The following is a 27,753-nucleotide window of genomic DNA, read 5'->3' as shown; positions in this document are numbered from 1 at the left end:
CCCACCGCCCCCCCCTCTGCAAAGGGTCTCCCGGATCGCCCGAAGGCCAGGGGATCCCCCCGACGGCACCCCGCTTGCGAATCTGGCTTCTGATTCCGTGGCGAGATATAATATAGACAAGGCCGAGAGGCGGGATGTTTATATTGCGGAAACGTAAACACCGTCGTGGGCCTTCTGGAATAAAAAGAAAACGTCCCGGCTTCTCCTCAGTGTCCCGCAGCCGTTATGGCGGCTTCCTTGAGGGGTGGCTCCCTATCTCTTTCCTCTCCCCCCCCCTTCCCCACCCAAGAAGTCCTATTGGGTCCCAAACATTTTGTGCGGGGGGGGAAATTAGGCCTGGACCTCCTTGGATAAATTATCCGGAGTACCTTGGCACCCCAAACGTTCCTCTCTCCCCACAAAACAGGGGGGCTCTAATTTAATTTTTTCAACAGGCTCTCTGCTACTTCCCATCTTTGTTTTTTTTTTTTTTTAAAAAAAACCCTTTTAAAACCCCAACAACGTCCTGGGAGAATTTTTTTCATCGCTGTCGGGCCTCGAACTGGAGTGCCAAGGTAAGTCCCTTCCAGATGTTTTGGGTTTAAATGCGTGTCCCAAATGCCCCCCTTGCCCTGTGCACGTGTGGATGAGGTTGGGCCTTGGCGGTGGGGGCAGACAGAGTTTCCTTTGGGGTCCCAGGGGTCCAAACCCCACAGGCTGCCTGTTTCTTCTTGAAATTCTCCAAAAGGAGAAAGGCCTACAAAACCAAGGGCGCGACCCCTTTTCTTTCCCCAAAGCGCACTCCTGTAGGAAAGGGACCCCCCCCTCGCCCTTGTACCGCCCCCCCTCCCTCGCGCTGGCTCCCTTTTAAATGCCTTTTGAACATTATGGCTCCCACTTAATACCTTTTAAAAGAAAAGCGAGATTCCGATCTGGTTTCGGAATCCCCCTGTGAAGGCGACTGGCGAGCGGCTCTCCCCCAGTCTCCCGGGCGCCTGACACGTCGGTGAGAGCGACCCCAGAAGCCGCATTTGTCGCCCACTCCCCACTCTCTTTTCTTCTCCCCTCCCCTCCGATAAAAGTAGAAGTGGGGGGAGGGGCAGGGGTCGTTTTCCAGGTTGCCAGTTTACTGCGGAATTGGCCGATAGAGAGGCAGAAAGAGAGTAAAGGGCCGGCGGGGAAGGGGGAAATATAATCGCCCATAGACACCCCCCCCGCCCCATTAAGACCTCTAGGAGATTATCCTGGGCGCGATCCGTGGGGAAAATCTCCTGCACCAGTTTCATTGCGTGGACTTGCACCGCTTGGGTGAGGTTCGTGCGCTACGGATCAGGGCCGCAAAGCTCAGCTAGTTCTGAGGTTGGTCTCCGGAATTTTTTTTTTTTTTTGGGGGGGGGAGGCATTTGATTAGAAATAGCCAGGAGGGGAGCTGACAGCCCGCGACCGACCTATCACGGTGCCCCCAAAAATGATCCACCCCGTGACATGTTGGGCAGAGCGCTTTGGAAGGGGGGTGGGTGGGGGTTGCGTGCTTGTCTCTAGAGAACCCCTGGGAAATACCCCTCCCCCCCCCAATGCCTCCATCTGCCCCAGCGCGCCTTTGGTGTTGATGGGAACTTTCTCTGTTATCTCTCGGCTCTTCAAAGCCTTGAAGGACCGCAGGGAGTGCATTGGCTACAGACAAGTGATTCACAGTGTAATCCTAAAAAAACACTTCCCCGGGAGTAAGTCCCATCCAGTAGACTGGAGCAACCTTCTGGCTAGATCTATCCAGGACTGCGACGTTAGACTAAACTCCTTGGGTGCAATCACTGCTTTGCGGAGTGCCATTTTCATTTACTTTAATTTTTCATTTTTTCATTCCCAATGGAGTCTTCAAAGCGGCTCACATCATTTCCCTCTCCTCCGTTTTATCCCACAACAATCTTGTGAGGTTGCTCGAGCAGAGCGCCCTTCCCTGGTCAGCGGGGATCTGAGCCTGGGTGTTCCAGATTCCCTCCAGCCCCTTCCACACATGCATAATAATGCACTTTCAATCCAGTTTCACAATTGTTTGCAGGTAAATTTTGCCATTCTGCACAGCTGCAAAGCGGATTGAAAGTGCATTATTCTGCATGTGTGGAAGGGGCCTTCCAAATGCTGTCGCAGCCATTCTAACAACATCCCGCCAAGGTAGGCCTGGCATTCTAGACCTGGGCTACCTTAGAGGGCTGTTGGTAGTGGCCAAGGTCTGGTTGGAACCGGCGCCTTTCCAAATCCCGAATCATTTTCTTGGGCCCTCGGATGTCTGCGATCATAAATCATAAGCAGACTATCATAGTAAGAAGCGATTCGATTTGCCGTTGTTATTCAGGAAGGGACGTGTAAACAAAACAACCTTTGCAATGCGGATCGGAGACTATTTGCGTAACAGAAAAAGAGGTTCCCCAACCGGGCCCGTTTGCAATTCAAAGCTAAAATGGTCTCTTCCCAGTGCCTGTTTCTTCCAACCTCCGTTTTGGGGCCAGGTTCCCACGTGCAGCTCTAACTGCAGTTGTTTGCAGGTCTTCTGTTAAGAATTTGTGGAACTTCTCGAAGGCCCCTTCCGCACATGTAAAATAATGCATTTTCAAACCACTTTCACAACTGTTTGCAAGTGGATTTTGCTATTCCGCACAGCTTCAAAGAGCACTGAAAGCAGTTTGAAAGTGCATTATTCTGCATGTGCGGAATGAGCCTAAGAAGTTGTTGGACTTTTCTCTTTTATCGAGCGGAGATTGCCATGATGTCCCAGTTCAGCATTTAGGGGGAAAGTCGGGGTGTCCAAAACCATGAAGAACTGAAAACAGATTTGGGGGGGGGGGGTGTCAGTTGGAAGGAAAACCTGTGGATTCCCGGGTTCTGGCTCAGTTGTTCCAGGAGCTCCAACACTAGGGCTGATTCCGCATGGGCTCAAAACAGCAGTGTGAAAACGGTGTGAAAACAGTATAATCCTTTTACACCGTTTTAAACCATTTTACACCGTTTTCACACCGTTTTCACACTGCTGGTTTTGGCCCATGCGGAATCAGCCTAGGTTTCCCAAACGGCAGGATCCTACGGCAGGATCCAACCGCAGGCAAGATCCAACCACAGCTGGATTCGCTGAAGGTGGGTGGCATTGGTTTGGGGTCTTTTCTACTGGAAATCAAAGCGATTCCAAATCGCTGCGCTGCCTGAAATCTGGAAGGAGGGGGGGGGAGAAGAGGGAGATAGTCGATCACGTCTCAATCACCCCCCCCCCGCCCTTCTCAAAAATCTGCCACCCACTACAGTCCCTTTCCGGCTTGCTAACTTAATCGCTGGGTCCCCTAGAGCCGAGGGACTCTGAAAACTAATTTAAATCTTATTTACCACTGATAGCTCAAAACCAGGCCATTTCTAACCCACATTCCTCTCCTCCGGCTTCAAGGGTATTGAAAAAGCGGGTGTGCGCGCTTGCAGCTGAAATTCAAGGCAACTCCTTCCGTTATTAATATAATAATCGATTGATAATCAATACCACATTTCCACTGTCACTTTCTGGGGGCAGAAACAAGCCTCTGTCTTGATGTTTGCAAAACTCCCGGGGGATCTGCGAGGTTTCTGATACACTTCAGTGTCTTTTTAAAAAGAGAGCTATAATAGTTTATTTGCTCTGAAGTTGGCACAGCGAAGTTGGCAGATAACAGCCCTCAGAAACCAGTTTCTAACAAGGGGCAGAAGTGTTTAGATGCTATCCTTGTTTACCCAGGAGTAAGTTCCTCCACAGGAAAATGCACCAAGAAGTCAGCCATAGCAGGGTTTTTCTGGAGCAGTTAAAGGGCCTACTCGGAGGTAAGCGTTGTGAGTTGTTGTGTGTCCCACCCCTTCCGTACATACAGAATAATGCACTTTCAGTCCACTTTCACAATTGTTTGCAAGTGGATTTTGCTGCTATTCGGCACAGTAAAATCCAGCTGCAAAGTGGATTGAAAGTGGATTGAAAGTGCATCATTCTGCACGTGCGGAAGGAGCCTCTGTAAGAAATACAAATCTCCGGAAGCAAACAAGGTGGGATCCGATTTCACTAGTGGTTGTGGGGCAGGGGGAGGGGAGGGGAGGTATGGGCTACCCCGTGTCCATCCTGAGATGCCCACCTACTCGTGAGCAAATCCACCCCCAGATCCGAACCTTTCTTCATAGTAATTGTCCTTGGGACATCTCGGCTTCCAGACAGCGGGGGAAATGGGGGAGAAAGGAGCCTCGGTTTCGTTCCGCACATCATATTGAACCCGTTTTCCCTTTTGGTAAATACGCTGTGCGGAATCCACGGTGGCAAAAAAATCTGGGTGAAAAACCTCCCATTGATTCTAGGGATGGGGGTGCTTGGTGGTGGGGCGGCCTGCATTTATTTTTCCAGATGGGACAATTTTATTCCTGTGTATTTATACATGGGTGCCGCTGGGCGAGGTGGGGGGGGGGGAGCCGCTGCTGCAGGGTTTGCATTGGGTCCAGCGGAGACCCTGTCCGATGAATGGAGAGACGCCAAACATTTCTCCCCCCCGCCAAATCGAAATAAATAGGAAATCCCAATCAACCCGCCTCCCACGTTTCTCTGGCCCTCTTCCCCCCCCCTCCCGGAGAGATTTTGTGCTAAAAGAGTCCCCCAGACAAGCTTTCTTCCTTCCCCGCAGGTATTTTTACTAGCTAATTGCTTAAGCGAAAGAGTTTTAGCTAGAAAGAGAAAAAAGGGGGGAGGGGTTGAGGGAGGGGGGGTTGTAATCCGAGGCTGGAAATGTATCTGGCTCGCATTGTCAAAAGCAGACTTTGCAGGCGAAGGGGCGGCGGGGTGGGGGGGGGGAGAGCGCTACTTTGCAAAGAGGCCCCTCGTGTTTATCAAAGGTCAGACCACCCACGGGGCGGACAGAGGCAGACGCGCGTCCCCACTCGCCACCCCTGGTTTTCATTAACACCAGGAGCCCATCACGAACAACCCCCCCTCCGTCCCACCCCTCCCGCCTCTGGGTCGCACTACTTACCCGTCTCCCCAGTGCTTGGCGAAGCGATCCCTACACGTTTACGCAAGGGAGGGAAAAGAAGCGCGCGCGTCGAGCGACGCCGTCCCGTCGAGTGACTGTTAAGCTATTTTATCTTGCAAAAGCAATGGGGGGGGGGGGAAAGGGGGGCTTTCCGACTTCAAGGTGTTGACAAGAAGTTTGCAAACAGGAGAGGGGGGGGGGGGGAAAGGCTGAAGCCAGGAAGGGCCGGACGGATTTTGGCAGGGGCCTCTCCCAAGTTGGGTCCCTGAGCACCTTGGGGGGGAGGCCCAGCAGAGGCGCGTTGTCCGGGAGGCGCTACTAGACGCGCAGGGCGATCCAGTGCAGAATCGCCCCGCTCTAAAGCCACGGGTTTCGTTTGCCTTAGAGCGGAGTCACTCTGGATAGGATCGCGCTGTTTAGGGGTTGGATCCGGAAACCCCCCCCCGCCCCTCCCCAGGAGGTCAGGCTGCCTCGAACGTCTGCAGGGAGGTCCGGGCCAGGTGCGCACCTGCGCAGGTAAGCCGGTTGCAGGCGTTTAGATGACAGGGCCTGATCCAACGGCGGCCTCGGAGGGCGACAAGGGCCCTGCTCGGGGGAGAGAAGCCCCCTGCTTCTCTGGTAGCGCAAGGCAAAGTGGGTCGACTCAGGAGGAAATCCCAGAGAAGTAAGCATTGCAAGCATCTCGTTGCAGCCTTCATGAGAGGGAGGGAAGAATCCGACAGCGGGGCTGGGAGCGAAAGGGTTACTTTATTTTTTTGCTATTTTATTTTATTTTGGGTGGTAGAAAACCGGCCTTCCTCTGCGGTCCCCAAAACTGGGCAGCACCCTCGTGCTTTTGATAGGCATCGTCTGGCGATGATTTTTATCCTCCCGACAGCCCTGCAGTGTTTACCCGGCTATCTTGCCAAAGCCCCTCTTAAGGAACAGGGCTTCAATTTGAAACTGGGTCCCCCACGTCCAGTTCCGGCAGGTTGGCACTCCGAGACCCCTTTGTCGAAGGAGTGGGGCGGAACGGAAGGGACGGTTCTGGGGCGTTGCTGGTGTTTTGGAGCTCTTTTGAGTCTTCCTTTAAGAGATGTTTCCCCAGTAGCCAGTCCGCGCTCTGTCTGAGCTCTCTGACTTTTAAATTGCGAATTAAAAAACGACTTGCATTTTGAACAGGCCAGTGGGTGCGAGAAAGACAGGGATCCAGAGGCAATAGAGCCAGCTGGGCCCCTTTTGCACGGGCAGAATAATCCACTTTCAATCCACTTGCAAACAGTTGTAAAAGTGGATTGAAAGTGCATTATTCTGCGTGTGCGGAAGAGGCCTTCAAGTGATCTTTTTCAGGCTCTTGCAAATCAAGAGAAACGCATGCTAACCTGGGCTCTCGGCAAGCTGTGGATGTGGATCTCTACTCCGCCCTACCTTGGCCTGATCCTGAGCAAGCATTCTGTGCAACTGGACTTCTGTGCGCTGGGGGTGGGGTGAGGTTATAAAAAGACCATGGTCACCTCCCCCCCCCCCAAAAAGCATGCACACACATCCACGAACTCCAGATGGAGAGGTATAGGCCAGTTCTAGCGAGCACAAGAAGCAGCAGCAGCAGCAGAAGAAGAAGAAGAAGAAGAAGAAGAAGAAGAAGAAGAAGAAGAAGAAGAAGAAGAAGAAGAAGAAGAAGAAGGAGGAGAAGGAGAAGGAGAAGGAGAAGGAGAAGGAGGAGAAGGAGAAGGAGAAGGAGAAGGAGGAGAAGGAGGAGAAGGAGAAGGAGAAGGAGAAGGAGAAGGAGGAGGAGGAGAAGGAGAAGAGAAGAGAAGGAGGAGGAGGAGAAGGAGGAGGAGAAGGAGGAGAAGAAGGAGACGGAGAAGGAGAAGGAGGAGAAGGAGAAGGAGGAGGAGAAGGAGGAGAAGAAGAAGGAGGAGAAGAAGAAGAATCACCCCCCCCCCCCCCCACCCCCCCCCCCCCCCACCCCCCCCCCCCCCCACCCCCCCCCCCCCCCACCCCCCCCCCCCCCCACCCCCCCCCCCCCCCACCCCCCCCCCCCCCCACCCCCCCCCCCCCCCACCCCCCCCCCCCCCCACCCCCCCCCCCCCCCACCCCCCCCCCCCCCCACCCCCCCCCCCCCCCACCCCCCCCCCCCCCCACCCCCCCCCCCCCCCACCCCCCCCCCCCCCCACCCCCCCCCCCCCCCACCCCCCCCCCCCCCCACCCCCCCCCCCCCCCACCCCCCCCCCCCCCCACCCCCCCCCCCCCCCACCCCCCCCCCCCCCCACCCCCCCCCCCCCCCACCCCCCCCCCCCCCCACCCCCCCCCCCCCCCACCCCCCCCCCCCCCCACCCCCCCCCCCCCCCACCCCCCCCCCCCCCCACCCCCCCCCCCCCCCACCCCCCCCCCCCCCCACCCCCCCCCCCCCCCACCCCCCCCCCCCCCCACCCCCCCCCCCCCCCACCCCCCCCCCCCCCCACCCCCCCCCCCCCCCACCCCCCCCCCCCCCCACCCCCCCCCCCCCCCACCCCCCCCCCCCCCCACCCCCCCCCCCCCCCACCCCCCCCCCCCCCCACCCCCCCCCCCCCCCACCCCCCCCCCCCCCCACCCCCCCCCCCCCCCACCCCCCCCCCCCCCCACCCCCCCCCCCCCCCACCCCCCCCCCCCCCCACCCCCCCCCCCCCCCACCCCCCCCCCCCCCCACCCCCCCCCCCCCCCACCCCCCCCCCCCCCCACCCCCCCCCCCCCCCACCCCCCCCCCCCCCCACCCCCCCCCCCCCCCACCCCCCCCCCCCCCCACCCCCCCCCCCCCCCACCCCCCCCCCCCCCCACCCCCCCCCCCCCCCACCCCCCCCCCCCCCCACCCCCCCCCCCCCCCACCCCCCCCCCCCCCCACCCCCCCCCCCCCCCACCCCCCCCCCCCCCCACCCCCCCCCCCCCCCACCCCCCCCCCCCCCCACCCCCCCCCCCCCCCACCCCCCCCCCCCCCCACCCCCCCCCCCCCCCACCCCCCCCCCCCCCCACCCCCCCCCCCCCCCACCCCCCCCCCCCCCCACCCCCCCCCCCCCCCACCCCCCCCCCCCCCCACCCCCCCCCCCCCCCACCCCCCCCCCCCCCCACCCCCCCCCCCCCCCACCCCCCCCCCCCCCCACCCCCCCCCCCCCCCACCCCCCCCCCCCCCCACCCCCCCCCCCCCCCACCCCCCCCCCCCCCCACCCCCCCCCCCCCCCACCCCCCCCCCCCCCCACCCCCCCCCCCCCCCACCCCCCCCCCCCCCCACCCCCCCCCCCCCCCACCCCCCCCCCCCCCCACCCCCCCCCCCCCCCACCCCCCCCCCCCCCCACCCCCCCCCCCCCCCACCCCCCCCCCCCCCCACCCCCCCCCCCCCCCACCCCCCCCCCCCCCCACCCCCCCCCCCCCCCACCCCCCCCCCCCCCCACCCCCCCCCCCCCCCACCCCCCCCCCCCCCCACCCCCCCCCCCCCCCACCCCCCCCCCCCCCCACCCCCCCCCCCCCCCACCCCCCCCCCCCCCCACCCCCCCCCCCCCCCACCCCCCCCCCCCCCCACCCCCCCCCCCCCCCACCCCCCCCCCCCCCCACCCCCCCCCCCCCCCACCCCCCCCCCCCCCCACCCCCCCCCCCCCCCACCCCCCCCCCCCCCCACCCCCCCCCCCCCCCACCCCCCCCCCCCCCCACCCCCCCCCCCCCCCACCCCCCCCCCCCCCCACCCCCCCCCCCCCCCACCCCCCCCCCCCCCCACCCCCCCCCCCCCCCACCCCCCCCCCCCCCCACCCCCCCCCCCCCCCACCCCCCCCCCCCCCCACCCCCCCCCCCCCCCACCCCCCCCCCCCCCCACCCCCCCCCCCCCCCACCCCCCCCCCCCCCCACCCCCCCCCCCCCCCACCCCCCCCCCCCCCCACCCCCCCCCCCCCCCACCCCCCCCCCCCCCCACCCCCCCCCCCCCCCACCCCCCCCCCCCCCCACCCCCCCCCCCCCCCACCCCCCCCCCCCCCCACCCCCCCCCCCCCCCACCCCCCCCCCCCCCCACCCCCCCCCCCCCCCACCCCCCCCCCCCCCCACCCCCCCCCCCCCCCACCCCCCCCCCCCCCCACCCCCCCCCCCCCCCACCCCCCCCCCCCCCCACCCCCCCCCCCCCCCACCCCCCCCCCCCCCCACCCCCCCCCCCCCCCACCCCCCCCCCCCCCCACCCCCCCCCCCCCCCACCCCCCCCCCCCCCCACCCCCCCCCCCCCCCACCCCCCCCCCCCCCCACCCCCCCCCCCCCCCACCCCCCCCCCCCCCCACCCCCCCCCCCCCCCACCCCCCCCCCCCCCCACCCCCCCCCCCCCCCACCCCCCCCCCCCCCCACCCCCCCCCCCCCCCACCCCCCCCCCCCCCCACCCCCCCCCCCCCCCACCCCCCCCCCCCCCCACCCCCCCCCCCCCCCACCCCCCCCCCCCCCCACCCCCCCCCCCCCCCACCCCCCCCCCCCCCCACCCCCCCCCCCCCCCACCCCCCCCCCCCCCCACCCCCCCCCCCCCCCACCCCCCCCCCCCCCCACCCCCCCCCCCCCCCACCCCCCCCCCCCCCCACCCCCCCCCCCCCCCACCCCCCCCCCCCCCCACCCCCCCCCCCCCCCACCCCCCCCCCCCCCCACCCCCCCCCCCCCCCACCCCCCCCCCCCCCCACCCCCCCCCCCCCCCACCCCCCCCCCCCCCCACCCCCCCCCCCCCCCACCCCCCCCCCCCCCCACCCCCCCCCCCCCCCACCCCCCCCCCCCCCCACCCCCCCCCCCCCCCACCCCCCCCCCCCCCCACCCCCCCCCCCCCCCACCCCCCCCCCCCCCCACCCCCCCCCCCCCCCACCCCCCCCCCCCCCCACCCCCCCCCCCCCCCACCCCCCCCCCCCCCCACCCCCCCCCCCCCCCACCCCCCCCCCCCCCCACCCCCCCCCCCCCCCACCCCCCCCCCCCCCCACCCCCCCCCCCCCCCACCCCCCCCCCCCCCCACCCCCCCCCCCCCCCACCCCCCCCCCCCCCCACCCCCCCCCCCCCCCACCCCCCCCCCCCCCCACCCCCCCCCCCCCCCACCCCCCCCCCCCCCCACCCCCCCCCCCCCCCACCCCCCCCCCCCCCCACCCCCCCCCCCCCCCACCCCCCCCCCCCCCCACCCCCCCCCCCCCCCACCCCCCCCCCCCCCCACCCCCCCCCCCCCCCACCCCCCCCCCCCCCCACCCCCCCCCCCCCCCACCCCCCCCCCCCCCCACCCCCCCCCCCCCCCACCCCCCCCCCCCCCCACCCCCCCCCCCCCCCACCCCCCCCCCCCCCCACCCCCCCCCCCCCCCACCCCCCCCCCCCCCCACCCCCCCCCCCCCCCACCCCCCCCCCCCCCCACCCCCCCCCCCCCCCACCCCCCCCCCCCCCCACCCCCCCCCCCCCCCACCCCCCCCCCCCCCCACCCCCCCCCCCCCCCACCCCCCCCCCCCCCCACCCCCCCCCCCCCCCACCCCCCCCCCCCCCCACCCCCCCCCCCCCCCACCCCCCCCCCCCCCCACCCCCCCCCCCCCCCACCCCCCCCCCCCCCCACCCCCCCCCCCCCCCACCCCCCCCCCCCCCCACCCCCCCCCCCCCCCACCCCCCCCCCCCCCCACCCCCCCCCCCCCCCACCCCCCCCCCCCCCCACCCCCCCCCCCCCCCACCCCCCCCCCCCCCCACCCCCCCCCCCCCCCACCCCCCCCCCCCCCCACCCCCCCCCCCCCCCACCCCCCCCCCCCCCCACCCCCCCCCCCCCCCACCCCCCCCCCCCCCCACCCCCCCCCCCCCCCACCCCCCCCCCCCCCCACCCCCCCCCCCCCCCACCCCCCCCCCCCCCCACCCCCCCCCCCCCCCACCCCCCCCCCCCCCCACCCCCCCCCCCCCCCACCCCCCCCCCCCCCCACCCCCCCCCCCCCCCACCCCCCCCCCCCCCCACCCCCCCCCCCCCCCACCCCCCCCCCCCCCCACCCCCCCCCCCCCCCACCCCCCCCCCCCCCCACCCCCCCCCCCCCCCACCCCCCCCCCCCCCCACCCCCCCCCCCCCCCACCCCCCCCCCCCCCCACCCCCCCCCCCCCCCACCCCCCCCCCCCCCCACCCCCCCCCCCCCCCACCCCCCCCCCCCCCCACCCCCCCCCCCCCCCACCCCCCCCCCCCCCCACCCCCCCCCCCCCCCACCCCCCCCCCCCCCCACCCCCCCCCCCCCCCACCCCCCCCCCCCCCCACCCCCCCCCCCCCCCACCCCCCCCCCCCCCCACCCCCCCCCCCCCCCACCCCCCCCCCCCCCCACCCCCCCCCCCCCCCACCCCCCCCCCCCCCCACCCCCCCCCCCCCCCACCCCCCCCCCCCCCCACCCCCCCCCCCCCCCACCCCCCCCCCCCCCCACCCCCCCCCCCCCCCACCCCCCCCCCCCCCCACCCCCCCCCCCCCCCACCCCCCCCCCCCCCCACCCCCCCCCCCCCCCACCCCCCCCCCCCCCCACCCCCCCCCCCCCCCACCCCCCCCCCCCCCCACCCCCCCCCCCCCCCACCCCCCCCCCCCCCCACCCCCCCCCCCCCCCACCCCCCCCCCCCCCCACCCCCCCCCCCCCCCACCCCCCCCCCCCCCCACCCCCCCCCCCCCCCACCCCCCCCCCCCCCCACCCCCCCCCCCCCCCACCCCCCCCCCCCCCCACCCCCCCCCCCCCCCACCCCCCCCCCCCCCCACCCCCCCCCCCCCCCACCCCCCCCCCCCCCCACCCCCCCCCCCCCCCACCCCCCCCCCCCCCCACCCCCCCCCCCCCCCACCCCCCCCCCCCCCCACCCCCCCCCCCCCCCACCCCCCCCCCCCCCCACCCCCCCCCCCCCCCACCCCCCCCCCCCCCCACCCCCCCCCCCCCCCACCCCCCCCCCCCCCCACCCCCCCCCCCCCCCACCCCCCCCCCCCCCCACCCCCCCCCCCCCCCACCCCCCCCCCCCCCCACCCCCCCCCCCCCCCACCCCCCCCCCCCCCCACCCCCCCCCCCCCCCACCCCCCCCCCCCCCCACCCCCCCCCCCCCCCACCCCCCCCCCCCCCCACCCCCCCCCCCCCCCACCCCCCCCCCCCCCCACCCCCCCCCCCCCCCACCCCCCCCCCCCCCCACCCCCCCCCCCCCCCACCCCCCCCCCCCCCCACCCCCCCCCCCCCCCACCCCCCCCCCCCCCCACCCCCCCCCCCCCCCACCCCCCCCCCCCCCCACCCCCCCCCCCCCCCACCCCCCCCCCCCCCCACCCCCCCCCCCCCCCACCCCCCCCCCCCCCCACCCCCCCCCCCCCCCACCCCCCCCCCCCCCCACCCCCCCCCCCCCCCACCCCCCCCCCCCCCCACCCCCCCCCCCCCCCACCCCCCCCCCCCCCCACCCCCCCCCCCCCCCACCCCCCCCCCCCCCCACCCCCCCCCCCCCCCACCCCCCCCCCCCCCCACCCCCCCCCCCCCCCACCCCCCCCCCCCCCCACCCCCCCCCCCCCCCACCCCCCCCCCCCCCCACCCCCCCCCCCCCCCACCCCCCCCCCCCCCCACCCCCCCCCCCCCCCACCCCCCCCCCCCCCCACCCCCCCCCCCCCCCACCCCCCCCCCCCCCCACCCCCCCCCCCCCCCACCCCCCCCCCCCCCCACCCCCCCCCCCCCCCACCCCCCCCCCCCCCCACCCCCCCCCCCCCCCACCCCCCCCCCCCCCCACCCCCCCCCCCCCCCACCCCCCCCCCCCCCCACCCCCCCCCCCCCCCACCCCCCCCCCCCCCCACCCCCCCCCCCCCCCACCCCCCCCCCCCCCCACCCCCCCCCCCCCCCACCCCCCCCCCCCCCCACCCCCCCCCCCCCCCACCCCCCCCCCCCCCCACCCCCCCCCCCCCCCACCCCCCCCCCCCCCCACCCCCCCCCCCCCCCACCCCCCCCCCCCCCCACCCCCCCCCCCCCCCACCCCCCCCCCCCCCCACCCCCCCCCCCCCCCACCCCCCCCCCCCCCCACCCCCCCCCCCCCCCACCCCCCCCCCCCCCCACCCCCCCCCCCCCCCACCCCCCCCCCCCCCCACCCCCCCCCCCCCCCACCCCCCCCCCCCCCCACCCCCCCCCCCCCCCACCCCCCCCCCCCCCCACCCCCCCCCCCCCCCACCCCCCCCCCCCCCCACCCCCCCCCCCCCCCACCCCCCCCCCCCCCCACCCCCCCCCCCCCCCACCCCCCCCCCCCCCCACCCCCCCCCCCCCCCACCCCCCCCCCCCCCCACCCCCCCCCCCCCCCACCCCCCCCCCCCCCCACCCCCCCCCCCCCCCACCCCCCCCCCCCCCCACCCCCCCCCCCCCCCACCCCCCCCCCCCCCCACCCCCCCCCCCCCCCACCCCCCCCCCCCCCCACCCCCCCCCCCCCCCACCCCCCCCCCCCCCCACCCCCCCCCCCCCCCACCCCCCCCCCCCCCCACCCCCCCCCCCCCCCACCCCCCCCCCCCCCCACCCCCCCCCCCCCCCACCCCCCCCCCCCCCCACCCCCCCCCCCCCCCACCCCCCCCCCCCCCCACCCCCCCCCCCCCCCACCCCCCCCCCCCCCCACCCCCCCCCCCCCCCACCCCCCCCCCCCCCCACCCCCCCCCCCCCCCACCCCCCCCCCCCCCCACCCCCCCCCCCCCCCACCCCCCCCCCCCCCCACCCCCCCCCCCCCCCACCCCCCCCCCCCCCCACCCCCCCCCCCCCCCACCCCCCCCCCCCCCCACCCCCCCCCCCCCCCACCCCCCCCCCCCCCCACCCCCCCCCCCCCCCACCCCCCCCCCCCCCCACCCCCCCCCCCCCCCACCCCCCCCCCCCCCCACCCCCCCCCCCCCCCACCCCCCCCCCCCCCCACCCCCCCCCCCCCCCACCCCCCCCCCCCCCCACCCCCCCCCCCCCCCACCCCCCCCCCCCCCCACCCCCCCCCCCCCCCACCCCCCCCCCCCCCCACCCCCCCCCCCCCCCACCCCCCCCCCCCCCCACCCCCCCCCCCCCCCACCCCCCCCCCCCCCCACCCCCCCCCCCCCCCACCCCCCCCCCCCCCCACCCCCCCCCCCCCCCACCCCCCCCCCCCCCCACCCCCCCCCCCCCCCACCCCCCCCCCCCCCCACCCCCCCCCCCCCCCACCCCCCCCCCCCCCCACCCCCCCCCCCCCCCACCCCCCCCCCCCCCCACCCCCCCCCCCCCCCACCCCCCCCCCCCCCCACCCCCCCCCCCCCCCACCCCCCCCCCCCCCCACCCCCCCCCCCCCCCACCCCCCCCCCCCCCCACCCCCCCCCCCCCCCACCCCCCCCCCCCCCCACCCCCCCCCCCCCCCACCCCCCCCCCCCCCCACCCCCCCCCCCCCCCACCCCCCCCCCCCCCCACCCCCCCCCCCCCCCACCCCCCCCCCCCCCCACCCCCCCCCCCCCCCACCCCCCCCCCCCCCCACCCCCCCCCCCCCCCACCCCCCCCCCCCCCCACCCCCCCCCCCCCCCACCCCCCCCCCCCCCCACCCCCCCCCCCCCCCACCCCCCCCCCCCCCCACCCCCCCCCCCCCCCACCCCCCCCCCCCCCCACCCCCCCCCCCCCCCACCCCCCCCCCCCCCCACCCCCCCCCCCCCCCACCCCCCCCCCCCCCCACCCCCCCCCCCCCCCACCCCCCCCCCCCCCCACCCCCCCCCCCCCCCACCCCCCCCCCCCCCCACCCCCCCCCCCCCCCACCCCCCCCCCCCCCCACCCCCCCCCCCCCCCACCCCCCCCCCCCCCCACCCCCCCCCCCCCCCACCCCCCCCCCCCCCCACCCCCCCCCCCCCCCACCCCCCCCCCCCCCCACCCCCCCCCCCCCCCACCCCCCCCCCCCCCCACCCCCCCCCCCCCCCACCCCCCCCCCCCCCCACCCCCCCCCCCCCCCACCCCCCCCCCCCCCCACCCCCCCCCCCCCCCACCCCCCCCCCCCCCCACCCCCCCCCCCCCCCACCCCCCCCCCCCCCCACCCCCCCCCCCCCCCACCCCCCCCCCCCCCCACCCCCCCCCCCCCCCACCCCCCCCCCCCCCCACCCCCCCCCCCCCCCACCCCCCCCCCCCCCCACCCCCCCCCCCCCCCACCCCCCCCCCCCCCCACCCCCCCCCCCCCCCACCCCCCCCCCCCCCCACCCCCCCCCCCCCCCACCCCCCCCCCCCCCCACCCCCCCCCCCCCCCACCCCCCCCCCCCCCCACCCCCCCCCCCCCCCACCCCCCCCCCCCCCCACCCCCCCCCCCCCCCACCCCCCCCCCCCCCCACCCCCCCCCCCCCCCACCCCCCCCCCCCCCCACCCCCCCCCCCCCCCACCCCCCCCCCCCCCCACCCCCCCCCCCCCCCACCCCCCCCCCCCCCCACCCCCCCCCCCCCCCACCCCCCCCCCCCCCCACCCCCCCCCCCCCCCACCCCCCCCCCCCCCCACCCCCCCCCCCCCCCACCCCCCCCCCCCCCCACCCCCCCCCCCCCCCACCCCCCCCCCCCCCCACCCCCCCCCCCCCCCACCCCCCCCCCCCCCCACCCCCCCCCCCCCCCACCCCCCCCCCCCCCCACCCCCCCCCCCCCCCACCCCCCCCCCCCCCCACCCCCCCCCCCCCCCACCCCCCCCCCCCCCCACCCCCCCCCCCCCCCACCCCCCCCCCCCCCCACCCCCCCCCCCCCCCACCCCCCCCCCCCCCCACCCCCCCCCCCCCCCACCCCCCCCCCCCCCCACCCCCCCCCCCCCCCACCCCCCCCCCCCCCCACCCCCCCCCCCCCCCACCCCCCCCCCCCCCCACCCCCCCCCCCCCCCACCCCCCCCCCCCCCCACCCCCCCCCCCCCCCACCCCCCCCCCCCCCCACCCCCCCCCCCCCCCACCCCCCCCCCCCCCCACCCCCCCCCCCCCCCACCCCCCCCCCCCCCCACCCCCCCCCCCCCCCACCCCCCCCCCCCCCCACCCCCCCCCCCCCCCACCCCCCCCCCCCCCCACCCCCCCCCCCCCCCACCCCCCCCCCCCCCCACCCCCCCCCCCCCCCACCCCCCCCCCCCCCCACCCCCCCCCCCCCCCACCCCCCCCCCCCCCCACCCCCCCCCCCCCCCACCCCCCCCCCCCCCCACCCCCCCCCCCCCCCACCCCCCCCCCCCCCCACCCCCCCCCCCCCCCACCCCCCCCCCCCCCCACCCCCCCCCCCCCCCACCCCCCCCCCCCCCCACCCCCCCCCCCCCCCACCCCCCCCCCCCCCCACCCCCCCCCCCCCCCACCCCCCCCCCCCCCCACCCCCCCCCCCCCCCACCCCCCCCCCCCCCCACCCCCCCCCCCCCCCACCCCCCCCCCCCCCCACCCCCCCCCCCCCCCACCCCCCCCCCCCCCCACCCCCCCCCCCCCCCACCCCCCCCCCCCCCCACCCCCCCCCCCCCCCACCCCCCCCCCCCCCCACCCCCCCCCCCCCCCACCCCCCCCCCCCCCCACCCCCCCCCCCCCCCACCCCCCCCCCCCCCCACCCCCCCCCCCCCCCACCCCCCCCCCCCCCCACCCCCCCCCCCCCCCACCCCCCCCCCCCCCCACCCCCCCCCCCCCCCACCCCCCCCCCCCCCCACCCCCCCCCCCCCCCACCCCCCCCCCCCCCCACCCCCCCCCCCCCCCACCCCCCCCCCCCCCCACCCCCCCCCCCCCCCACCCCCCCCCCCCCCCACCCCCCCCCCCCCCCACCCCCCCCCCCCCCCACCCCCCCCCCCCCCCACCCCCCCCCCCCCCCACCCCCCCCCCCCCCCACCCCCCCCCCCCCCCACCCCCCCCCCCCCCCACCCCCCCCCCCCCCCACCCCCCCCCCCCCCCACCCCCCCCCCCCCCCACCCCCCCCCCCCCCCACCCCCCCCCCCCCCCACCCCCCCCCCCCCCCACCCCCCCCCCCCCCCACCCCCCCCCCCCCCCACCCCCCCCCCCCCCCACCCCCCCCCCCCCCCACCCCCCCCCCCCCCCACCCCCCCCCCCCCCCACCCCCCCCCCCCCCCACCCCCCCCCCCCCCCACCCCCCCCCCCCCCCACCCCCCCCCCCCCCCACCCCCCCCCCCCCCCACCCCCCCCCCCCCCCACCCCCCCCCCCCCCCACCCCCCCCCCCCCCCACCCCCCCCCCCCCCCACCCCCCCCCCCCCCCACCCCCCCCCCCCCCCACCCCCCCCCCCCCCCACCCCCCCCCCCCCCCACCCCCCCCCCCCCCCACCCCCCCCCCCCCCCACCCCCCCCCCCCCCCACCCCCCCCCCCCCCCACCCCCCCCCCCCCCCACCCCCCCCCCCCCCCACCCCCCCCCCCCCCCACCCCCCCCCCCCCCCACCCCCCCCCCCCCCCACCCCCCCCCCCCCCCACCCCCCCCCCCCCCCACCCCCCCCCCCCCCCACCCCCCCCCCCCCCCACCCCCCCCCCCCCCCACCCCCCCCCCCCCCCACCCCCCCCCCCCCCCACCCCCCCCCCCCCCCACCCCCCCCCCCCCCCACCCCCCCCCCCCCCCACCCCCCCCCCCCCCCACCCCCCCCCCCCCCCACCCCCCCCCCCCCCCACCCCCCCCCCCCCCCACCCCCCCCCCCCCCCACCCCCCCCCCCCCCCACCCCCCCCCCCCCCCACCCCCCCCCCCCCCCACCCCCCCCCCCCCCCACCCCCCCCCCCCCCCACCCCCCCCCCCCCCCACCCCCCCCCCCCCCCACCCCCCCCCCCCCCCACCCCCCCCCCCCCCCACCCCCCCCCCCCCCCACCCCCCCCCCCCCCCACCCCCCCCCCCCCCCACCCCCCCCCCCCCCCACCCCCCCCCCCCCCCACCCCCCCCCCCCCCCACCCCCCCCCCCCCCCACCCCCCCCCCCCCCCACCCCCCCCCCCCCCCACCCCCCCCCCCCCCCACCCCCCCCCCCCCCCACCCCCCCCCCCCCCCACCCCCCCCCCCCCCCACCCCCCCCCCCCCCCACCCCCCCCCCCCCCCACCCCCCCCCCCCCCCACCCCCCCCCCCCCCCACCCCCCCCCCCCCCCACCCCCCCCCCCCCCCACCCCCCCCCCCCCCCACCCCCCCCCCCCCCCACCCCCCCCCCCCCCCACCCCCCCCCCCCCCCACCCCCCCCCCCCCCCACCCCCCCCCCCCCCCACCCCCCCCCCCCCCCACCCCCCCCCCCCCCCACCCCCCCCCCCCCCCACCCCCCCCCCCCCCCACCCCCCCCCCCCCCCACCCCCCCCCCCCCCCACCCCCCCCCCCCCCCACCCCCCCCCCCCCCCACCCCCCCCCCCCCCCACCCCCCCCCCCCCCCACCCCCCCCCCCCCCCACCCCCCCCCCCCCCCACCCCCCCCCCCCCCCACCCCCCCCCCCCCCCACCCCCCCCCCCCCCCACCCCCCCCCCCCCCCACCCCCCCCCCCCCCCACCCCCCCCCCCCCCCACCCCCCCCCCCCCCCACCCCCCCCCCCCCCCACCCCCCCCCCCCCCCACCCCCCCCCCCCCCCACCCCCCCCCCCCCCCACCCCCCCCCCCCCCCACCCCCCCCCCCCCCCACCCCCCCCCCCCCCCACCCCCCCCCCCCCCCACCCCCCCCCCCCCCCACCCCCCCCCCCCCCCACCCCCCCCCCCCCCCACCCCCCCCCCCCCCCACCCCCCCCCCCCCCCACCCCCCCCCCCCCCCACCCCCCCCCCCCCCCACCCCCCCCCCCCCCCACCCCCCCCCCCCCCCACCCCCCCCCCCCCCCACCCCCCCCCCCCCCCACCCCCCCCCCCCCCCACCCCCCCCCCCCCCCACCCCCCCCCCCCCCCACCCCCCCCCCCCCCCACCCCCCCCCCCCCCCACCCCCCCCCCCCCCCACCCCCCCCCCCCCCCACCCCCCCCCCCCCCCACCCCCCCCCCCCCCCACCCCCCCCCCCCCCCACCCCCCCCCCCCCCCACCCCCCCCCCCCCCCACCCCCCCCCCCCCCCACCCCCCCCCCCCCCCACCCCCCCCCCCCCCCACCCCCCCCCCCCCCCACCCCCCCCCCCCCCCACCCCCCCCCCCCCCCACCCCCCCCCCCCCCCACCCCCCCCCCCCCCCACCCCCCCCCCCCCCCACCCCCCCCCCCCCCCACCCCCCCCCCCCCCCACCCCCCCCCCCCCCCACCCCCCCCCCCCCCCACCCCCCCCCCCCCCCACCCCCCCCCCCCCCCACCCCCCCCCCCCCCCACCCCCCCCCCCCCCCACCCCCCCCCCCCCCCACCCCCCCCCCCCCCCACCCCCCCCCCCCCCCACCCCCCCCCCCCCCCACCCCCCCCCCCCCCCACCCCCCCCCCCCCCCACCCCCCCCCCCCCCCACCCCCCCCCCCCCCCACCCCCCCCCCCCCCCACCCCCCCCCCCCCCCACCCCCCCCCCCCCCCACCCCCCCCCCCCCCCACCCCCCCCCCCCCCCACCCCCCCCCCCCCCCACCCCCCCCCCCCCCCACCCCCCCCCCCCCCCACCCCCCCCCCCCCCCACCCCCCCCCCCCCCCACCCCCCCCCCCCCCCACCCCCCCCCCCCCCCACCCCCCCCCCCCCCCACCCCCCCCCCCCCCCACCCCCCCCCCCCCCCACCCCCCCCCCCCCCCACCCCCCCCCCCCCCCACCCCCCCCCCCCCCCACCCCCCCCCCCCCCCACCCCCCCCCCCCCCCACCCCCCCCCCCCCCCACCCCCCCCCCCCCCCACCCCCCCCCCCCCCCACCCCCCCCCCCCCCCACCCCCCCCCCCCCCCACCCCCCCCCCCCCCCACCCCCCCCCCCCCCCACCCCCCCCCCCCCCCACCCCCCCCCCCCCCCACCCCCCCCCCCCCCCACCCCCCCCCCCCCCCACCCCCCCCCCCCCCCACCCCCCCCCCCCCCCACCCCCCCCCCCCCCCACCCCCCCCCCCCCCCACCCCCCCCCCCCCCCACCCCCCCCCCCCCCCACCCCCCCCCCCCCCCACCCCCCCCCCCCCCCACCCCCCCCCCCCCCCACCCCCCCCCCCCCCCACCCCCCCCCCCCCCCACCCCCCCCCCCCCCCACCCCCCCCCCCCCCCACCCCCCCCCCCCCCCACCCCCCCCCCCCCCCACCCCCCCCCCCCCCCACCCCCCCCCCCCCCCACCCCCCCCCCCCCCCACCCCCCCCCCCCCCCACCCCCCCCCCCCCCCACCCCCCCCCCCCCCCACCCCCCCCCCCCCCCACCCCCCCCCCCCCCCACCCCCCCCCCCCCCCACCCCCCCCCCCCCCCACCCCCCCCCCCCCCCACCCCCCCCCCCCCCCACCCCCCCCCCCCCCCACCCCCCCCCCCCCCCACCCCCCCCCCCCCCCACCCCCCCCCCCCCCCACCCCCCCCCCCCCCCACCCCCCCCCCCCCCCACCCCCCCCCCCCCCCACCCCCCCCCCCCCCCACCCCCCCCCCCCCCCACCCCCCCCCCCCCCCACCCCCCCCCCCCCCCACCCCCCCCCCCCCCCACCCCCCCCCCCCCCCACCCCCCCCCCCCCCCACCCCCCCCCCCCCCCACCCCCCCCCCCCCCCACCCCCCCCCCCCCCCACCCCCCCCCCCCCCCACCCCCCCCCCCCCCCACCCCCCCCCCCCCCCACCCCCCCCCCCCCCCACCCCCCCCCCCCCCCACCCCCCCCCCCCCCCACCCCCCCCCCCCCCCACCCCCCCCCCCCCCCACCCCCCCCCCCCCCCACCCCCCCCCCCCCCCACCCCCCCCCCCCCCCACCCCCCCCCCCCCCCACCCCCCCCCCCCCCCACCCCCCCCCCCCCCCACCCCCCCCCCCCCCCACCCCCCCCCCCCCCCACCCCCCCCCCCCCCCACCCCCCCCCCCCCCCACCCCCCCCCCCCCCCACCCCCCCCCCCCCCCACCCCCCCCCCCCCCCACCCCCCCCCCCCCCCACCCCCCCCCCCCCCCACCCCCCCCCCCCCCCACCCCCCCCCCCCCCCACCCCCCCCCCCCCCCACCCCCCCCCCCCCCCACCCCCCCCCCCCCCCACCCCCCCCCCCCCCCACCCCCCCCCCCCCCCACCCCCCCCCCCCCCCACCCCCCCCCCCCCCCACCCCCCCCCCCCCCCACCCCCCCCCCCCCCCACCCCCCCCCCCCCCCACCCCCCCCCCCCCCCACCCCCCCCCCCCCCCACCCCCCCCCCCCCCCACCCCCCCCCCCCCCCACCCCCCCCCCCCCCCACCCCCCCCCCCCCCCACCCCCCCCCCCCCCCACCCCCCCCCCCCCCCACCCCCCCCCCCCCCCACCCCCCCCCCCCCCCACCCCCCCCCCCCCCCACCCCCCCCCCCCCCCACCCCCCCCCCCCCCCACCCCCCCCCCCCCCCACCCCCCCCCCCCCCCACCCCCCCCCCCCCCCACCCCCCCCCCCCCCCACCCCCCCCCCCCCCCACCCCCCCCCCCCCCCACCCCCCCCCCCCCCCACCCCCCCCCCCCCCCACCCCCCCCCCCCCCCACCCCCCCCCCCCCCCACCCCCCCCCCCCCCCACCCCCCCCCCCCCCCACCCCCCCCCCCCCCCACCCCCCCCCCCCCCCACCCCCCCCCCCCCCCACCCCCCCCCCCCCCCACCCCCCCCCCCCCCCACCCCCCCCCCCCCCCACCCCCCCCCCCCCCCACCCCCCCCCCCCCCCACCCCCCCCCCCCCCCACCCCCCCCCCCCCCCACCCCCCCCCCCCCCCACCCCCCCCCCCCCCCACCCCCCCCCCCCCCCACCCCCCCCCCCCCCCCCCCCCCCCCCCCCCCACCCCCCCCCCCCCCCACCCTCCCCCCTCCCCCCCCCCCACCCCTCAACTCCCCCCCCCCCCCTCCCCCCCCCCCCCCTACCCCCCCCCCCCCCCCCCCCCCCCCCCCCCCCCCCCCCCCCCCCCCCCCCCTCCCCCACCCTCCCACCCCCCCCCCCCCCCCTACCCCCCCCCCCCCCCCCCCCTAACCCTTACCCCCCCCCTCCACCCCCCCCCCCCCCCACCCCCAACAAACAAACAAACAAACAAACAAACAAACAAACAAACAAACAAACACACACAGACAGACAGACAGACAGACAGACAGACAGACAGACAAACAGACAAAGGCCCCTTCCTCACACGCAAAATAATACGTTTTCAAACCACTTTCACAACTGTTTGCAAGTGGATTTTGCCATTCCGCACAGCTTCAAAGAGCATTGAAAGCAGTTTGAAAGTGCATTATTCTGCATGTGCGGAATGAGCCAAAGCAAACTCCTGCGGAAGGAAACCCTATCGATATGCAAGCTTTTCAGGACTTTTGACTTCATGCGGACAGGCATAAGGGGAAACGTTTCCCCTAGGAAGTGTGTGAGTGTGTGTGTGTGTCTGGGGGGCGGGGGCGGGTAGATTCTCTCCCCTGAATTGGGGGATCAGAACCCACTGTCCTGGGCAGGGTTTTCCAAAGAAACTGGGACGGAGCAAACAACTCCCATACTTTACGCCACACCAGAGAATCGCCAATTCCAGCTCATCTCTGGGGCGCTTGCGCAGGAGAACGTGCCGCGGGCGGCGGGATCGAGTCCTTCCAGGCCCTCCGGCAGCTGTGTAAAACTCAGGCTGAAAAATGTCCCTTCATACTCTCCGTATTATCCTCACTCCCCTAATTCTGAATTTGATGTTAGGACGCTTGTCTGGGAACCCTGTCCGAAGTTATTTGTCTGTTTGTTTTTAGGTGAGGTGTAGCCCACCTGTCTCACTGGGACTCAAGACTGCAGGAAGAAGCCCCCCTGGCTGTCCCAATTAAAGAAGCTGGGTTGGTGGGCAAACCAAAGAGGGTCTTTTTGGCTACAGCCCTGTGGGACAATCTCCCAACGGGGTGCACCCGGCTTGCTTTCTTGTGATCTTTAGCCCCTCCCACACATGCACTTTCAATCCACTTTCACAATTGTTTGCAAGTGGATTTTGCTATTCCGCACAGCAAAACCCAGCTGCAAAGTGCACTGAAAGTGGATTGAAAGTGCATTATTCTGCATGTGCGGAAGGGGCCTTTGAAGGGGCAGTTGAAGACGGTTTTTATTCAGGACAGCATCTGATCAAAGCAGTCCTAAACAGTGGTTTTAAATCTGGGTTTGGAGTGTTTCCATGTAGTAGATGATGTCCGTCTGAGAGCAGCTGTCAGCCAGCTGTCGACAATACTAATTTTGACATGTATTGTCGAAGGCTTTCACGGCCGGAATCACTGGGGTGCCGTGTGGTTTCCGGGCTGTATGGCCGTGTTCTAGCAGCATTCTCTCCTGACGTTTTGCCTGCATCTGTGGCTGGCATCTTCAGAGGATCTGATGTTGGGAAAGCAAGTGGAGTATATATATCTGTTGGAGTGTCCAGGGTGGGTGGAGAAACATTGTCTATGAGTAACAAAGAAGGCAACCAGGTCAATAGTTTTGACAGTTTAAGGGTTTGACTCAGCATAAGGCAGCTGTATGTACCTGTGGCAAAAGCAGAGCGGCAATTTGATAAGTCGAGTGGTTTTTTTTTTTACTTAGGTCATTCATACGCCTTCTTCAAGGAAATTAATAACAGTTGGACGTCGCTTCTATAGGTCTGGCTTTAAATTTAGCCATGATCATGAAAGGCATTTAGTTACCTGCAGCAAACAGATTTGTGTGATCCTGCCCAAAATGTGTATCTGTCTCTTCCCTGCACCTTTATTTTTATTGGGGAAATTATTTTATTGGGGGAAATAGAATGGGAGTGTCAGCACCCCCTTTCCCAACACCATAGTCCTGATCCATACTGGTGCACTTTTTGAGCCCAAATAACTCTGCTGAAGGAGCTCCGTGGCGCAGGCAGGTAAACTGAAGTACTGCAGTCAAAGGTCTGCTCACAACCTGAGTTCAATCCCAGTGGAAGTCCATTTCAGGTAGCCATCTCAGGGTTGACTCAGCCTGTGAGTCAATAATAGCCCAGTGCTTGGCTAATAGCCCCTTTACCTGTAACTGTCATGAAGCCCAGGTTGCAAAAACTTCCCAGTTGTCTCAGGACTTTCTAGAAGGACAAAAGAAAAAGTATTGTCGAAGGCTTTCACGGCCAGATTCAACTGGTTGTTGTGGGTTTTCTGGGCTGTGTGGCCATGGTCTGGTGGATTTTGTTCCTATCATTTCGCCTGCATCTGTGGCTGGCATCTTCAGAGGTGTATCACAGAGAAAAGTCTGTTCACCAGAACCAAAAGAAAAAGTGCTCTGACCCTTAAAATGGAAAGCTAGCATGGCACAGTGGTTAGGAGTTTAAGTCTAGAACAAACTCCAATTCTGCTGGCTTGCTGAGTGCCCTTGGGTTGGGCACAGACTTTCTGCCTCACCTACTTACATCACAGGTTGCTGTAAGCATAAAATGGAGTAATACCCTAAATCCTTTGGGGAGAAAGGGGGGGGCTATCAATAAAGTTTAAAAAATCATATGCTGCTTAACCCTAAGTTTACCCTCAGCCTTTGCTTTTTAGAGGCCACTGTCTAGATCCAAGACTCTGGAAATCCATGCAAAAACAAAGACCATCCAAGTTAGAATAATAGAACCATAGAGCTGGAAGAAACCCCAAGGGCCATCAAGTCCAACCCCCTGCAATGCAGGAATACACAATCAAAGCACCCCTGACAGATGGCCATCCAAGCTCTCTTTAAAATCCTCCAAAGAGGGAGACTCCACCACACTCTGAGGTAGTGCATTTCCCTGTCGAACAGCCCTGTCGAACAGCCCGAACAGGGAGCAGCAGTGGTGTAGGAGGTTAAGAGCTCGTGTATCTAATCTGGAGGAACCGGGTTTGATTCCCAGCTCTGTCGCCTGAGCTGTGGAGGCTTATCTGGGGAATTCAGATTAGCCTGTGGACTCCCACACACGCCAGCTGGGTGACCTTGGGCTAGTCACAGCTTCTCGGAGGTCTCTCAGTCCCACCCACCTCACAGGGTGTTTGTTGTGAGGAGGGAAGGGCAAGGAGATTGTAAGCCCCTTTGAGTCTCCTGTAGGAGAGAAAGGGGGAATATAAATCCAAACTCCTCCTCCTCCTCCTCCTCCTCCTCCTCTTCCTCTTCCTCTTCTTCTTCTTCTTCTTCTTCTTCTTCTTCTTCTTCTTCTTCTTCTTCTTCTTCTTCTTCTTCTTCTTCTTCTTCTTCTTCTTCTTCTTCTTCTTCTTCTTCTTCTTCTTCTTCTTCTTCTTTTTCTTCTTCTTCTTCTTCTCATCCTGATGTTTAGGTGGAATCTCTTTCCCTTCACCTTGAGCCCATGACTCCTGGTCCTAGTCTCTACAGCAGCAAAAAACCAGCTTGCTCCCTCACCAACGTGAGTTACCTCAGAACTTTCTAGAAGACACAGAGAAAAAGTGCCCTCTACCTAAATCTTTAGTGTCAGGAACCACATTATAGACCTTCAGCTAGTCCATCCTGCAATTAAAGTCGGGGTCAAATATTTCTCTGGCTACGCTATCAGAAAGTCCACCATTATAGTCCTATATTTAGCTCAAAAGTACCAGTTGTATTGAATGGTAGATTAAAATTATTGTGTTCTGAGGAACAATCTTTCTAGCACTGTTATTTTGTTGCATGCTGTAATGTTTGAGGCAGTTCCGTGAGTGTGTGTGTATCTCTCTTTGTGTGTATATACATACATAAGAAACCTTAGCCAAGTGACCCTGTTGACTCCTAAGGCTGAAACATCAATTTTTTGTTTTCCTCTCAATTAACACAATCTGTTCAATCAAGCCAACAGCAGAAATGTGGAGCTGCTACTTTGCCTTTCAAAGTCTTCTCAAGTGAGAAAAATGAGATTTCCACAAGCTTGGGATATCAGCCTCCTTGGGAGGAAAGAAGGGAAATCAACAACCACGGCAGTTGGAAGTTTGATGTGGTTAGGATGTACTAGGATCAGCTTCAAATCTCCCCTCTGGCATGGAAATTCACTGACTGATTTTAGGCTAGTTATATGCTCTCAGCCTAGGTTACCTCAAAGGGTTGTTGTGAGGCTAAAGGAGAGGAGAGTGTTAGCGGCTTTGGGCCCCTACTGGGGATAAAGGTGAGTTAGGCTCATTCCGCACATGCAGAATAATGCACTTTCAAACTGCTTTCAGTGCTCTTTGAAGCTGTGCGGAATAGCAAAATCCACTTGCAAACAGTTGTGAAAGTGGTTTGAAAACGCGTTATTTTGCGTGTGCGGAAGGGGCCTTAGTCAAGGTTAGTCCAGTCTCATCCGCTCTTGGAAGCTAAGCGTATTTGGATGGGAGACAACTAAGGAAGTCCAGGGTGGCTACATAGAAGCAGGCAAACCACTTCATTGTCTCTTGCCTTTAAAATCTGACAAGAGTCACCTTGGCCCCTTCCGCACCTGCAGAATAATGCACTTTCAATCCACTTTCAAGGCACTTCGCAGCTGGATTTTACTGTACAAAATAGCAAAATCCATTTGCACACAATTGTGAAAATGGATTGAAAGTATATTGTTCTGCATGTGTGGAAGGGACCCTTGAGTCCACTTAACCTGAAATTATTTTCCAATACCACTTTTACACAGGCCTTCTCCTTTCTATTCCTGCCTCTATTCCTGTGTTATAATAGTTTATGAATATGTTTGTAATGTAGGCTATGAAGGGCTTTATTTGTGTTTATTTGTGTTGTTTATAACAGCCGACATAAATATGTGTGTTGTTTATAATGGCTGACATAAATATTTTTATACTACACTTTTTATTAGTTATGGACTGTTAACAATTGAATTTGTTGGCCCTTACATGTGCATTCATTCTTGACCTTTTGGGTACTTAATTCTCATGAATGTCAAGCCTGCCAGATTTCCACCGCTGTGGTCGACACATCCTTTGTTTACGAAGGCATTCTCGACTGAGGAGCCTGAAAACTAAATTATAACAATAACCGAAATGCGGGGAAGATACTTTCTCAATGGGCGCAATTTTGCCACGGGACGCATGTAGTGCATAATAATAGTGAACTGTGTCCCTGAAACCACTTTCTCTCTTTTTTGCAGGTTTGTTTTCAGTAACCAGGAGAGCCAAACACCTCTGTCATTCACGCAGAAGGGATTGCTGTTGCGAACGTTTTTATTAGCCAGCGCATGTGTTGTGAATATATAGTTCCTTTATGGTGCCATATAGCCGACTGGCAAGTGATTATTTACAACCTATGTTGGCAGGCAGGTGTCCAGGGGTTTCTGGACTCACGAGGCACCTCCGAACATCTGGAACAGTATAAGCACTTCATCGTCGTTCGTAAAGCTGCCGACACGAAAAGGAGTGGCCAGTGTACCATTAACAACATTCAGGGTAAAATATCAATATTGATACCATCCTTTGCCAGTGCACTGTTTAGTTTCTTAGTACAATTCAGTTATGCTTTAAAGGAAAAAAAATTCTTCAACTTTTTTGAGGAAACAGAACGGCTTTTATCAGTTTCCATATGTGTGGCATGAGTGTATACAGATATATAGAGCCTGGTGTGAAAATTGATCCTTTTGTTCAGCATGAATAAATCATCAATGGAAGCAACATTCCAGAGTTGTAACAAGCAATTAAAAAAAAAGACTTTAAAATGAATTATATTTTTTTTATTTGTTATTGATTGGCTTTCTCACTGGGACACAAGGCGGATTACAGAGTTAGTCAATACAATTAACTGAACGGGACATTCAATAAACAAGGAAGCAGGGTTGGTGAACTAGCCAGAAAACTAAAAAACAGAACTGAAACAAAGTACAGAGATTAACACAACACATTAAATGATGCACAAATCACACAGTAGGATCCTACTTGTATGTGTGCGTGCATGCCATCCAAGTGATGGTTGACATGGAAACCC

General features: G+C 73.0%; 1 long non-coding RNA gene across 1 annotated transcript; it reads left to right on the top strand.

Moving 5' to 3' along the window:
* Positions 1 to 179: 179 nt before the first annotated feature.
* LOC125443843 lies at positions 180 to 27,491 on the top strand. Its single transcript, XR_007246184.1, has 2 exons — positions 180 to 554; positions 26,927 to 27,491. It is a non-coding gene; the product is annotated as an uncharacterized LOC125443843 (long non-coding RNA).
* Positions 27,492 to 27,753: the final 262 nt, after the last annotated feature.

This window comes from Sphaerodactylus townsendi, linkage group LG14, assembly GCF_021028975.2.
Source record: "Sphaerodactylus townsendi isolate TG3544 linkage group LG14, MPM_Stown_v2.3, whole genome shotgun sequence".
NCBI lineage: Eukaryota > Metazoa > Chordata > Lepidosauria > Squamata > Sphaerodactylidae > Sphaerodactylus > Sphaerodactylus townsendi.
The sequence above is the reverse complement of the archived record's forward strand: the minus strand, read 5'-3'. Positions and strand labels throughout refer to the sequence as shown.